The sequence below is a fragment of the Cervus canadensis genome, chromosome 3 (assembly GCF_019320065.1).
Source record: "Cervus canadensis isolate Bull #8, Minnesota chromosome 3, ASM1932006v1, whole genome shotgun sequence".
Taxonomy (NCBI): Eukaryota; Metazoa; Chordata; class Mammalia; order Artiodactyla; family Cervidae; genus Cervus; species Cervus canadensis.
The window spans coordinates 29657594-29670838 of record NC_057388.1 but is presented as its reverse complement, the minus strand read 5'-3'; the positions used below and the strand labels follow the sequence as shown (position 1 = coordinate 29670838).

Below are 13245 nucleotides of genomic sequence, written 5' to 3'. Positions count from 1 at the left end.
TTAGCCAGCTAAGAAATGAACATTTCATTCTTACAGCTTACTTAAGGACTCTCTTTTTTTTTTTTTAAAGGGGCTTCCCTGGTGGCTCAGACAGTAAAGAAACTGCCTGCAAATGTGGAAGACCAGAGTTTGATCCCTGGTTTGGGAAGATTCCCTGGCTAAGGAAATGGCAATCCCCTCCAGTATTCTTGTCTGGGGAATTCCAAGGATGGAGGAGCCTGGTGGGCCACAGTCCATGGGGTCACAAAGAGTCAGACATGACTGAGCGACTAACACTACTAGGAACTATAGACTATTGTTTAGGCATGGCATGCAGATCATAGTTAAAGCCACTGTTATTCCAATAATGTCTTACATTTTTATTTCCATTTATTTTGGGAAGGCGTACAGAATAGGCATAGCTTGCAGGTGGTTTTGCTGCACCAAAAAATACTAGGTAGCAAAACCAAGCCAACTATTTGGTTACCATCAAAAACAAGCTGATCAAGTTTGCTTAAAAGGAAGAAAGAGAAAAAGACAGGGAGAAGTGAGGGAGGGAAGGAAAGAAAAAAAGAGGAAGAAAGAATACTGACAGAATAGCAAGCAAATTAGACAGGAGAGGGACCTATGGCTGCTGAAGGGAAGTTCCAGAAAAATGTCAAGTTAAACTGAAAAGTAGCAAAAAACTTTCCCAAGGCATACTTGGGGATGGGAAATGTTAGTGTAGTGAATTAACAGACACAGAAGGAAGTCAGGGAAATCAGAGGGATCTTTGTACAATTTAGTCTTAGTCTAAGATTAATCTCTAGCTGGATGTTAATGTGTACAGCAAATGGGAGGAGGTGAAATGGGAGCAATCGTTTACATTCAAATGGTACATTTATTTGACTGGACTACAATAGATTAATAGGTCCTATTCAACAAGAAATGGGGCTGACCTAAAGAGAGAGGTCCCTCCAGCTATCTATCCTTGGGGAAGAGGAGTATGCACAAACAGGAAATGGGAAGAGACAGAGAGGCAGGAAGCTGGAGAATGAAAGGTAAAAGGCCTGAGGCGAAAAGAACAGAAACTTAAACAAAACTACCTTTTGAACAACCTATCTTCATTGGATTAAACAAACCAAAAAACCTTGCAATTTCTGTTTATGTCCTCCCATATGTGTTAGATCTTTGTTATTTATTATTTCCAGCTTTTGAATCTTAAGTCTCTTATAAAAGCATAATTTTTGTGTAACTTTGCCTGAGGTTCCCACAAAGATAATTTTTAACAGAGTTTAACATAATCCCTGTTTTTCACTAATAACTTAATTTCATTTTACATATGCTATCTTTTAAAATGCTCTTTATTAAAAAATAAATAAACAAAATGCTATTTATTATTTCCTTGCTACCTTCATTTTTTTTAAAAAAACTGTCAGTTGTTATTTTGGTCACATTTTCTTTGCTTATTTTCCTCTTTCAGGGATTTATATAGAGATCCGTCAAATATTTGCAAACTGAGTCCAGCAGGATATTGTTCTAGGCACACAAGAAGGGTTCAAGAATATTATCTATTAATGTAATTCATCAAACTGATGGGTTAAAAGAGAAATTTTTCACGTAGAAAAGCTTCAATATGTGGCAAAAGGGTGTTTGATAATATTAAAAATTCATTTCCTGAGATTCTTTAGTAAAGAGAATGATGTGTCTGTATGCTTAAGGTCATTCATCAGAACCAACAGCAAACATCACATCTAATAGTGAAACAGAAAAGGCATCCTCATTCAAGTCTGAAATATATATACACATACACACATCCTGTCACATTTTTCTGCAATTTTTAGCCATATCAGTACGGAAATAAAGATCAATCAATTTAAGACTAGTAGAACTTATATGGAAAGTCAGTAAGGTGGCTAGACAAAGAAGATAAATATGAAAAGGTAATTAGATGTGAGTAATATGTCATTTAAAAAAACACACAAATGAGAAAAAAAATCCTAATCACAGCAGTAAGAAAATAATTAAATATTGAGAAATAAACCTAAACAATGTGAGGGATCTACATTAATGGGAATCTGGCATATGATAAAGATGCCATTTCAAGTATGTGGTGAGGAGGTGGGGCACAGGTGACGTTTAAGGCAGTGGGATTGTTTTGCTTGATACTCTTAACAATGGATATATGTCATTATACATCTGTCAAAACCACAGAGTGTGCAAAGAATGAACTCTAAGATACACTATGGTTAATAATGTAACAAGGCCTCATCCATTTTAACAAATGCCTCACACTTAAGACAAGATGTTAATAAGAGGGGAAACTGGGGCAGGGGGACCAAAGGGGTAAATGCAAACTACTTTCCGCTCAATTTTTCTGTTAAAACTGCTCTTAAAAAAATTAAGTTTAATTTAAAAAAGGTGGTGAGAGATTTGAGAACTGGGACAAAATGGTACTGGAGTGGCTGATACCGATTTATGAGAAAATAAATAACAGTTTTCTCTCTCATAAAGTGCTCTCTCTTCCTCTGGTGAAGCTAAATACTGGGAAGAAGTCTCAGTCCTTTTCTCCATCCGTCGCTGGTGGAAGAGTGACCGCAGGATGAGCAAGAGCGTGGCAGAGGTCACTGACCACACGGAGCCCGATTTCCCAGCTCACTCTTCCAGGAATCTGCTCCCAAAGCAGAGCTGAATTCACTGGGACAGGCTTGCCTCTATCTATGGCAGGAAAGGACTGTTTCCATTCCTCAGCTGCTCTGCCTCAGGTTGGGTAGGAAAGTTTTTAGTTAAGGGGGAGAAGAGGAGGAAGCCCATTTTATGCTCAAGTCAAGGCCATGCTCACTAGTCTGTCGTCACCATTATCTGTCTCCTGTGTCTATTTCTGAAATATTTATAACCAGAAGAGGGTCCCTCAAACCAGTATGGATAGACACTCAAACCAAGCCAAACAGCAACTCTGGGGCTGCTTTAGGGTTTGCAAGTATTAGGCACTTTTGTGGGGAAAGTCCTTTGGTTTGAAAAGACTCCCCTCAAAACTCCCCTAAAGGCAATCATTTTAGACACACGTTTGTGGAATGACCTTTTGCTCTCTTTAAGTATTTGCCAGACAGGACTGCAAAAAGGCACTTTAGGTTCCTGTAAGTTCCACAGCATTGCATGAGGTTCTAGCTTTCAGCAGTATGTGTTGGTGTTAGGAGAAGGCATGCAAGCAGCAGTCCCAAATTCTATTCTTCACTGTATCCCAAGGAGAGGACTGAGGAATGACTGACCTTTGGATTTATGTGGCTTGTCAACAAGGTTCTGCAATCAGTCCCTCCCAGCGTGAATTCAAGTTGACCCTGGGTACAGATCCCTGGATAGACTGTAGATTCAACTATAGTTGGGTGGTGGATTTAAATCACTGAAAGGATAGATGAAAACGGAACCCTTATTACACAAGAGTAAATCATCATTTTGGATTGAGATTTACAAGAAAAGCCTCAGGGAAGCCCAGAAAAGCCTCAACAAAGCAATAATAAACGCAAAGGTTAAGAGAAAAAAATACTTTACATGACTTTAGAAATCTTGTTTGTTCAGAAAAGCAAGAAAAACATCACTGGGTTTAAATACATGTATAATGAGGATAAGGCAAGTGGCAAAGTAAAAGAAAAACAAAGGAACACACCTAGATTAATAAAGGAGATTTCCTTCCTTAAGGGAAATATATGACAAGCTCAGTCAAACATCTTTGAAAAGGAAAGCAGATAAATTTTGGTGCAACTGATCTTTAAAAGATGAGATTAGAGGGGGAAAAGGGTTACTTTTGCTGTTATTTATTCAATGAGGGTGATGTGGACCAAAGAGATATATAACAAAGGAAGAAGGAATTCAGGAGCAGACTGAACAGTCTCTCTCAGAAAGAAGTTTGACCTAGGAATTTTTTATAAGATTTCTTTTAAAGCTAAAGCTAAGAAATCAAACAGATAATTAAAGGATTGCCCTCAAAAGACTGGGACAGCTATAGTAGGTGATTACAGTAAGTTCAGATCGATTTGAAAAGGGGAAATGAAAATCAGCAATAAAGTATTGCATGCATTATTAAATAATCTGCAAGGTGATCTGGTGAGAAGACAGGAATGGTAAATGCTCTAGTGGAACGTATCTGCGAAGTTTCTGGAAATTAAGACTACGGGAGAGTACTAGGTCACATTGAAAGTGAAGTTGCTCAGTCGTGTCCGACTCTTTGCGACCCTGGGGACTGCAGCCTACCAGGCTTCATGGGATTCTCCAGGCAAGAATACTGGAGTGGGTTGCCATTTCCTTCTCCAGGGGATCTTCCCGACCCAGGGATGGAACCCAGGTCTCCCGCATTGTGGGCAGACGCTTTAACATCTGAGCTACCAGGGAAGCCCGTTAAGGGGAGCCAAATAATTCAGACCTAAGTTAGATGCTGGGCTTCCCCATAATTAAAATTACCTTACTGAGGGTGGTTAAGGGTTGGCAGTAAACCTAACACAGACCTCATATTTTCTACCATGGCAATGTCTATAGACTTTGAAAGGCACTAGCAGAAGAAGTTGGAGAAGGAAATGGCAACCCACTCCAGTGTTCTTGCCTGGAGAATCCCAGGGACGGGGGAGCCTGGTGGGCTGCCATCTATGGGGTCGCACAGAGTCGAACATGACTGAAGTGACTTAGCAGCAGTAGAAGAAGTAGGTTAGCAAAACATCTGGGGCCAAAATGAAAAGGAAAAGAGGCATTTGATCTAAGCAATGTTAGCTCTACAGGATAGGAAAGTATTCAACTTAAACAGGTTAACAACTCAGCTGGAGTTGTCTGGAAGGAACAAATGGACACAAAGACACCGCCCACTTCGACACAAATAGGAAACAGAAAGGAATGTGTCTGCTACCACCAAGTTTTCAAGGCCTGGCAAACAAAAGATGAAGAAAGGCAAGGTTTTGAGGAGCACACTGTAAAGGACGCAGGCCTTAGAGGAGTCTGTTAAAGGTCACGCTCCAGCTGAGACAAACGGAGGTGAAAAAAAGAAAAGGTTCTTCCATGAACTAAGAGTAATACATAGAAGGAGACTGGATCACTCTGCTGTACACTTGAAACTACACCGTAGAGCAACTATACTTCAATGTATTTTATGCATACATATATCTGAATATATAAGGAATTTCACAGCAGGTGAGGATTGTAATGAGGACAAAAAGGTGCAGAACAACCAGGAGGATCAGAACTGTAAAGGATTCAAGGCCACAAATTGCTCTGCACAACCGCCTGTTACAATGTGAATCCCTCTCCTCCCAAACAGGAGGGAAGACTTTGTCACTAGACAAAACTCAACTATTTTGGCACTGAGTTGCCAGGGACACAGGGTTCAAAAAAGAATTGAAAATTAATCTTAAGCGTGCAGGATGGACCACAAGGAGGAAAGAGATACTCTAGCAGACCCAGCAGCTGAGAGGCTCTGCTGGCAAATTTCCATGGAAAACAATGTATCCTATGCCAACAAAGCATTATTATGCATAGATGAAATTCCTTCTCCAGGAAACGGTGTGCCCATTAGCCTCCTGATCAAAGTGATTCCTCCAGGCTGAGTTTAGTCTTAGGGTCTATCAATTACAGACAGCTGACAAAAGCTGGCAATCTGTCAAAATCAAAAGCCAAGATTTTCTTTTCTTTGAAAACTGTTTCACCAGAAACAAAGTTTCTGCTCTGTTTTTGGCTGGCAACAATAACGTGGGTTAGGACCATATAATAATGTGTCAACATCTTTACTATTTATTGAGAGATAGGAGATGTGCTTGTATAGTTTCAAGTTTGTGGGGATGGGGGTGACACTATGCTAATCTTCAAAGTCCTAGAGACCCTCTGCCATATTGAAAACGTGACACAAACTACTTTGAAATTGGAAAAGTTCTGCAAGTGCTCAATTAACAATCTATTCTGATGGAAGACAGCCTACACTGAAGATGCTGAAGAAGTTATCCTGACTTGACCTTAACACTTAAGTGAATGCCTTATGGCTGACACTAAGCACCATAAGAAAATAGGGAGAGCAGACTTTTGCATTTCAACTACTTTAATTGACAGGGAGATTACAGATGTGGGAATTCAACAATAAAGGGGTTCATAACAGACGGACTTGGGGGATTTTGTTGCTAGTATGGAATTAGACAGCACTGTCATTTGTTCACTGCAGACAATCTAGAGAGCTATGAATGACATCCTGGCTGAGAAAAATTTGAGATGAGAAACGCAAGTGACCTTCCAAGTCTAGAGTTAACAGGTATCTACCCATTTCACACCTTTCTGCATTCCACAGCTTTCTGGAGTGAAAAGTTAAATAACTTCCTGAACTGTTCTTCAGAGGCTGCACAGGGGAACAGTCAGTTGATAGAGGATGCCTCGTCAGCATCTGAGACAGAGCAAAGCGCTCCGTGTGCCAGTAACAGAACACCGAGAAGACGAAGCAGCCCTGGGAATACGAGCTCACAGTACTTTGTCCAGTTAACGTCTGGGAAGAGATCTGGTGCCTAGGTTCTACTGTCCAGCTCTAAGATTCTCAACTCAGGGAGTTTATATAAAGATCAACAGCCAAATGAGACATAATAAAACACCCTACTGACAGATGAGCAACTACCTGGTAATCCCCCATAGTCAGTGCTTCTCTAGTGAAATAAAGTTGGAAGATGAGGCTTTGCTTGAGAAGAACACCTTGTAAACTCCAATAATCTAAATTTTATAATCTGAATATTCATGTGTCCTGCAAAGGGGGCAGTGGGGTGGATGGCTGGGCCCAAGTCCAGCATACAGAGTCCACTGTAAGACACATCTTTCCTGTCCTATTGAGCAGATGGGGAACTCAAGCAGAAGTATGTGAGGAATCTCATCATTAATAAAACAGCAATGTCTTTTGTTCTAATTTAATTTTACTAGCAACTTCTCTGTTGTTGGGTAAAATTAGGAAGAGAGATGTGAACTCAAGATACCTTGTGCCTTTCCTTCAAGAGAAGTGATGATCAGAAATATTCTGTTCTCAGTACCACACAGACACAGAGAGACAGACACACGCAGTTTATTCTTTTTTCAGGGAAAAACCTTGGATCAGTGGTTTTCAAAGCTTTTTCTTTAAGCAGCTGAATCCATTTTCAAATGATCTGATTTCATTAAATTTGTACAGACAGAATGGTTTCTAGCCAGAACTAGCCTGGCAACCAAGGTATGGAATATGCTTAATGATTCATTTACAAAACTTTTGTTTCTGATCTCAGCAATTAGTCCTTCTGGAGGTGGGTTCTGCTAGCAGTTTAAAGATTTGGGGACCTAGGAAAAGAATCATTTAATGAAGTGATAAAACAGCATTTCCACAGAATTCAAAGTTAAAACTGTGACCTGGCCATTCTGGCCTCCTTGTGCCACTGGGTAAAAAGTTACTACAATGGGGTAGGTGCCTGATCCTGGCCATCAAGAAAAAAAATTGTTGCTCTTCTCCATGAGACAAAAGATGACCGGAACTCAAGGGACCCCCATTGGATTCCTTCTGGTTGTTGGGAGAGACAATCCTCTATGGTTCTCGAGGTCCTGGACATGCCAAGAATGAAAGGTTCTGTCACTTTTTACCCAAGCCACCATTTCTCAGGGTTTTGCTGGCAGAAAGTAACCATGACGTTGAGACAATGTCACCCTTCCGGGATAAAAAGCAAGCTTGCCTGTGGTTTGCTATAAAATTGGCAGATTCCCTAAACCCAGTGTTCATTTCTTAGCTCCAGCACAAACCCTCTGTGTGTGTAATATCCATCCGGGCCCACCACGTCACCCTCGTGGTGCTTCTGGGGAAGGGGGACTGGTGCATACACTCGGAGGCTGTGGATGCTGTGTGCCGTGAATAACCAAGTCTGCTGCCCCGGACCGAGGAGTCTCACGTCTTCTGCCAGCATCCACCCAACAGTAACAGGCCAACTAGTCAGCTTTTAAGTAACAGAAAATCAAATCCCAGAGGCAACACTGATACTGCCAAATGTAGTGGTAAATGTTAATATTAAGACTAAAGTAAACCTATACAGGGAAGTTCAAAGGTTCAAGATACCTAGGAAGAACAGATCAGGTCACCACCCCATCAGGTAAAGAAACTTGAGGGGTTGGCTAAAGACAATGAACAGGATGGCCAGTGAAGAAAGAAGTCACACATACAACAATTAATAAACCATGATAAACAATGAATGTGGCTTCTACTTTATTTCTTTTTTATAAAATATTTACATAAAAGTTGCCCTTCCCCTCTAAGATCATATAAAGTGTCAATTATCACATATAGCCCTTAGGATCTTAAAGTGACTTAGAAGGAATGGATATCACTAAGTGATCCTGGAGCTAGATGCTATAAGTGAAAAAAATTTTGGTGGTATATATACATATTTTTTAATTATAGGAATGAGAATAAGAGCATGCATGTTTGTATTGGGCAGCCGAAAGTAGAGGTCATAGTATATATCTGTGGATCCTGGCAATCTAGCTTCCAATTTTCCCCACCCATTAGAACTCCAAACTCTCATTTCTGGGGAAAAAAATCCTCATTATGAACTATCCTGGAGAGAGGGCAATTCTCAGAGTCTGCCTCTCATTATGGAACCTGTAAGTCAGACAGTTCTTCTATTCACACCTTAGCAAAGACCTAATCTGGCAAACAATCAAAGACCAGCCAATTAGACACCTACTTCCAGGATTTTGAAACCTGAGTGAATGATGGTAAGATAGGGCAGAGTGTGGGGGATGGAGATGTCTTTATGGTGGCATGAGCTAGTCATCAAGACTGTCCCTGCGTGGTAACCTTGGCTCCGGGGTTTTGCAGCCCTTGTTCCCCCGTTTGCCATGCCTGCTCAGCTTCCAGCCTGCAGTGAATGCAGTAAGCTCCCAAAAGTCTCTAGACAGAAACTCCCTCAGTCTCTTGATTCCAAACATACCCACCTACACACTTAACAACCCTCTTTTCCTTCCTATTCCTATGGAAGAGGGACCATCCTCCTTCCATTTGAGATTACTCACCTTTACTTTGGACTTCATCTCAGGAATTATCAACTACCCATTCTGTCTCACATAAACTCAACTTCTCCATCTCAAATGAATTCTTTCATTTGAGTTTCTAAACCCACACATACACATCTCCCATTTAAACAAGTAACATCAAAAGCCTTCATTTGACTCCCTCTCTCCATTTAGGGTCAAATTTCTCAAATGAACTGTATCAATTTTCTGATAGCCTACTCACACTAATCTGACTTCCATTCGTCTCGTCAAAACAACTCATCACAGTCAAGACACCCTCTTTGTTAATACATCCTACAAGCATTTTTAGTTCTTATCTTACTGACTTCTCATAGGCTTCAAATTTTGCCATCTTCTTTCTGAAACAATTTCTTCTCTGAGTCTCAGAACTCTCACTTTCCTCCTACTCTTTTGGCCATTCCGTTTTTGTTTTCCTTACAGGCTCACTCCCTATCCAACCTTTATCCTAGTCTCTTAACTCTCCACAGCTTCAATGAAGTTACCTTCTATCTTCAGGTAATTCATAAATTCATATTTTTAACCCACAACTCTCCAGACCTGTCAACTCAGATACCTCAATGTCTCAGCAGCACTGTGAACCAATTAAAATGCAAATTACCTTTTCCTCAAAGCCTTAATCTGAAAAAAAAAAAGCTGTGGTCCATTTCTAATATCTCCTCTCTTAGTAAACAATGTCATGATTCATTTAGTTATGCACTCTAGAACCCTGGGGACCATGAATGACATCCTGTACAGAAGTCCTCAGCATTCAATCAATCACCACCTTCACGAAAGCAAAAACAAAAAAACAGCCAACTTTTATTGAGACCTTACTCATTATCAGGTCCTGTTTTAAGTTATCTTAATTTGATTATCTAAGTTAGTCATCACAACCACACAGGATGGTTATTATCACTAACCTGTTGATCTTACCTCCTAAATCTCTTGAACATATCACCTTTGCTGAAGCTCCAATACTTTGGCTACCTGATACACGAAGAGCCGACTCACTGGAAAATACCCTGATGCTGGGAAAGATTGAGAGTAAAAGGAGAAGGGGGCGGCAGAGGATGAGATGGTTAGACAGCGTCACTGACTCAATGAACATGAGTTTGAGCAAACTCCAGGAGACAGAAGGACAAGGAAGCCTGGTCTGCTGCAGTCCATGGGGTTGCAAAGACTTGGACAAGACAGTGGCTGAACAACAACTTCATTGATATTGCTGTTGCTGCTCTCACCTCTGTCCAAAGGACCATCTCACTGGGAACTTCTCTTTGGTCTGTCAGCAACTACTGAGTTAACTCACTTAATTCAAAGAGCAGTCAATCATCTTTGTCAAAAGAAAAACTGATAACACCTTTTCCTCTTCTCACATATTTGAAAGGGTATTAGAAAAAAAGGCAAAACCCACTAACTTGACTTATGAGGCTATACCTGGGTAGATCTCTAGCAACTTGTCCATTTTCATCTTTCACCATCTTCCCGCTATGTTCTGTGCTCCAGTCACACTGGCCTTTTACCAGTCTCTGGTACCTGCCATTTTATGTTAAGTAGGTCTCACACAATGGATTCTCAACAGATATTCACCTGAATGGATGAGTTAAAAAGCCAAAGTGAAACAGGAGAACAGATAACCAGTGAGCCAAAGAGGGAGAGAGGTATTTACCGGGAACTACTGAGACAAACTGGAGAAGGAAACGGCAACCCACTCCAGTACTCTTGCCTGGAAAATCCCATGGGAGAAGCCTGGTAGGCTAGTCCATGGGGTCGCAAAGAATCGGACATGACTGAGTGACTTTACTTACTTACTGAGACAAAGAATAAGAGGATTGGTTTGTTGGTTGGTTTAAAAGCTAGAGAGGTCAAAACATGCCTAAATGCTGACAGCTAGACTCCAGCAGAGGAGAAGTTCATGACGCCTAACAAGGATAGAGTAATCAATGGTGCAGCAACTTTTCTGATCAGACTAGTACTGAGAGAGTCAAGGCCCAGGTGGAAGTACTGGCTTTCAACGGCCTGAGTCACTAGCAGGAGCAGAATTTTTAAAAAGTGCCGAAACAAGTTTACAGATTTGGTGGTGGAAAGATGAAAGATAGATAGTTCCAGACAAATGACTTCTATTTATTTGTGATGTCAAAAGAGGGATGATCTACTGAAAGTAAGAATACAGACTAAGGGTTCAGGTTAGAGGGAAACAGTAAAATAAATGGATAAGTGGGACTGCTCACCAGTAAGTAGCACTGCCAGGCCAGGTGAAGTCAGGACTCACCCGGTGGAGGGCTGCCCAGTAATGGGATATTCTTCAGCTGTGCTTGGAAGCCTTGCACAAAGGTGAACAGTCATCAGTGCTGCTTGCCCAAAGGATGTGAAAAAAAGGACAGAGGGCCAAGAAAGCTCGGGACACTGAAAAGAGAGCAAAGAGAGAGAGAGAGAGATCTCCTAAACCGGACAGACAACAAGAGAAAATGGAGAAGAGTTAAGGATAGGGAGGTCTGAATAATAGGGAGTTGTCAATGGGTGTTGTTATGAAAACTCAATGAGAAAAGCATGTAGAACACTTTGCAGAATGGCTGCTATATCCAAAGTAAGTGCTTGAGAAGTGTTTCTATTATTGAGGATTTGATGCAGAAGGCTTAGATCACTGCAGGAGACCCTGAGGATTACCGACGTGTTATACCTGACAGTCTTGGAGAAGTGAGTATACAGAGGCTGAGTTATTTTGGCAATAGTAAGAGCACTGGGGTGGCTGCTTAGCAAGCATCCAGCCCTCAAAACTAGCTTGGCGGTTCTCTCACTTCACTCTCAAGGGGGCTTTAACATGAGCTCTTACATTCTAACTATTCTTCAACTCATTTAACCTGAGGAAACTGAACTATAGTGGTACTCAAAGTTCTCAAAACATCTCTCAGCTGATAAGGGTCTTCCGGACTTCATTACCGAACAGCATCAGCACTGGCGATGTGCAGTAGTGACTAAGGACCCTGCCCTGCTTTGAAGAGCCCCTTTCTAGTGTAACAGATGACGTGAACCTAAACAAAAAGCTGGAAAAATGACAAGGCACTCCACAAAATAAGATGCTACCATACAGCCACTAGAATGGCTAACATCATCGAGACTGACGATACCAAGTGTTGGCTAAGACACAGCAAAAGCCTCTGTCATACAGAACTGGCTGAAGTGTGAACCGGCACAACTCCAGAAATTGTACCCCTATACTGAGTAAAGTGGGATGTGGCCTGCCTTATGACTCAGCAACTCCATTCTTGGGTATTTCCCAACAAAGGCATGCGTGTACACATCAAAAGACATGTACAAAAATGTTCAAAGTAGTACTAGTTTTAATAATCCCAAATACCCAACATGATAGAAGGGATAAATTGCAGTGTGTTCATGCAATGTTCATGCAAGTTTGTATGTATGCAAACTCCATACTATGAAGATGGACTACAGCAACACACAACAGTATATATAAATCTCACAAACAAGATGTGAGCTTTAAGAAACCAAGACACGTGAGTAAATACTCTATGATTCCATGGACACAAGTTCAAAAGCAGGAAAAACAAGTCTATGGTAGTAGAAATCAGAATTGTGGTTACCTTTGAGGAGGTAGCAACTGAGAAGGGCATAAGAGGGAGACCTCTGGTGTACGAGTCATGTTCTTTTTCTTGGAGGGGGTATGTTCATTTTGCAATAATTCTTTGAGCTGCACATTTATGATCTGGATCCTTTTTGTGAATCTTACACTTCATCGTCAAGTTTACTTAAAAACAGGAGGCTAGGAATGACTGCAAGGATAATGAAAGAAAAGGCTTCACAGGAAGCTGAGGCTGCTGGCTCAGCAGCATCCCCTTTCACCACTACATACAGATTGGCTGCAATGCCACAGAGAGATGAAATGACCTAAATCCTATTGTCTAAGATCACAGAACTACTTAATGATAGAGCAGGAATTGGATTCAGGAATTATAAGTTCACAGTAGTCTTCAATTCTTGTAGGGATGTTTCTCGGTGTGTACAGACGGGCCCTTGTCATCCCATTTTCAAAGTAATGAGGACATAAGGGAAAGCGAAAAATAGTAATAACACAAAAGTATTCACCAGAGAACAATGACAATTTTAAAACTGGTCCTCACTCCAACATTCCTCCTCTAGCTTACCCTAGCTTCTCCTCCTGCCACTTCCCATCAACTGCCCTTGTCAGTCCTTCTTGGTGAGCCTCTTCTGTATTATGTCAAACAGAACAATACGTGT

General features: G+C 41.0%; 1 protein-coding gene across 5 annotated transcripts in view; it reads right to left on the bottom strand.

Moving 5' to 3' along the window:
• Nucleotides 1–13245, bottom strand: part of KLHL7 (kelch like family member 7) — a 55098-nt gene that overhangs the window by 39026 nt on the left and 2827 nt on the right. Inside the window, exon 2 of one of the 5 annotated variants that reach the window (XM_043462823.1) lies at nt 3228–3358. The exons of 3 other annotated variants lie outside the window; for them this stretch is intronic. The gene's annotated coding sequence lies outside the window, so the exon portion shown is untranslated. Of the gene's footprint in view, nt 1–3227; nt 3359–9924; nt 9952–13245 lie in introns of those variants that run through there. One more of the 5 variants, XM_043462826.1, reaches the window with a different exon arrangement.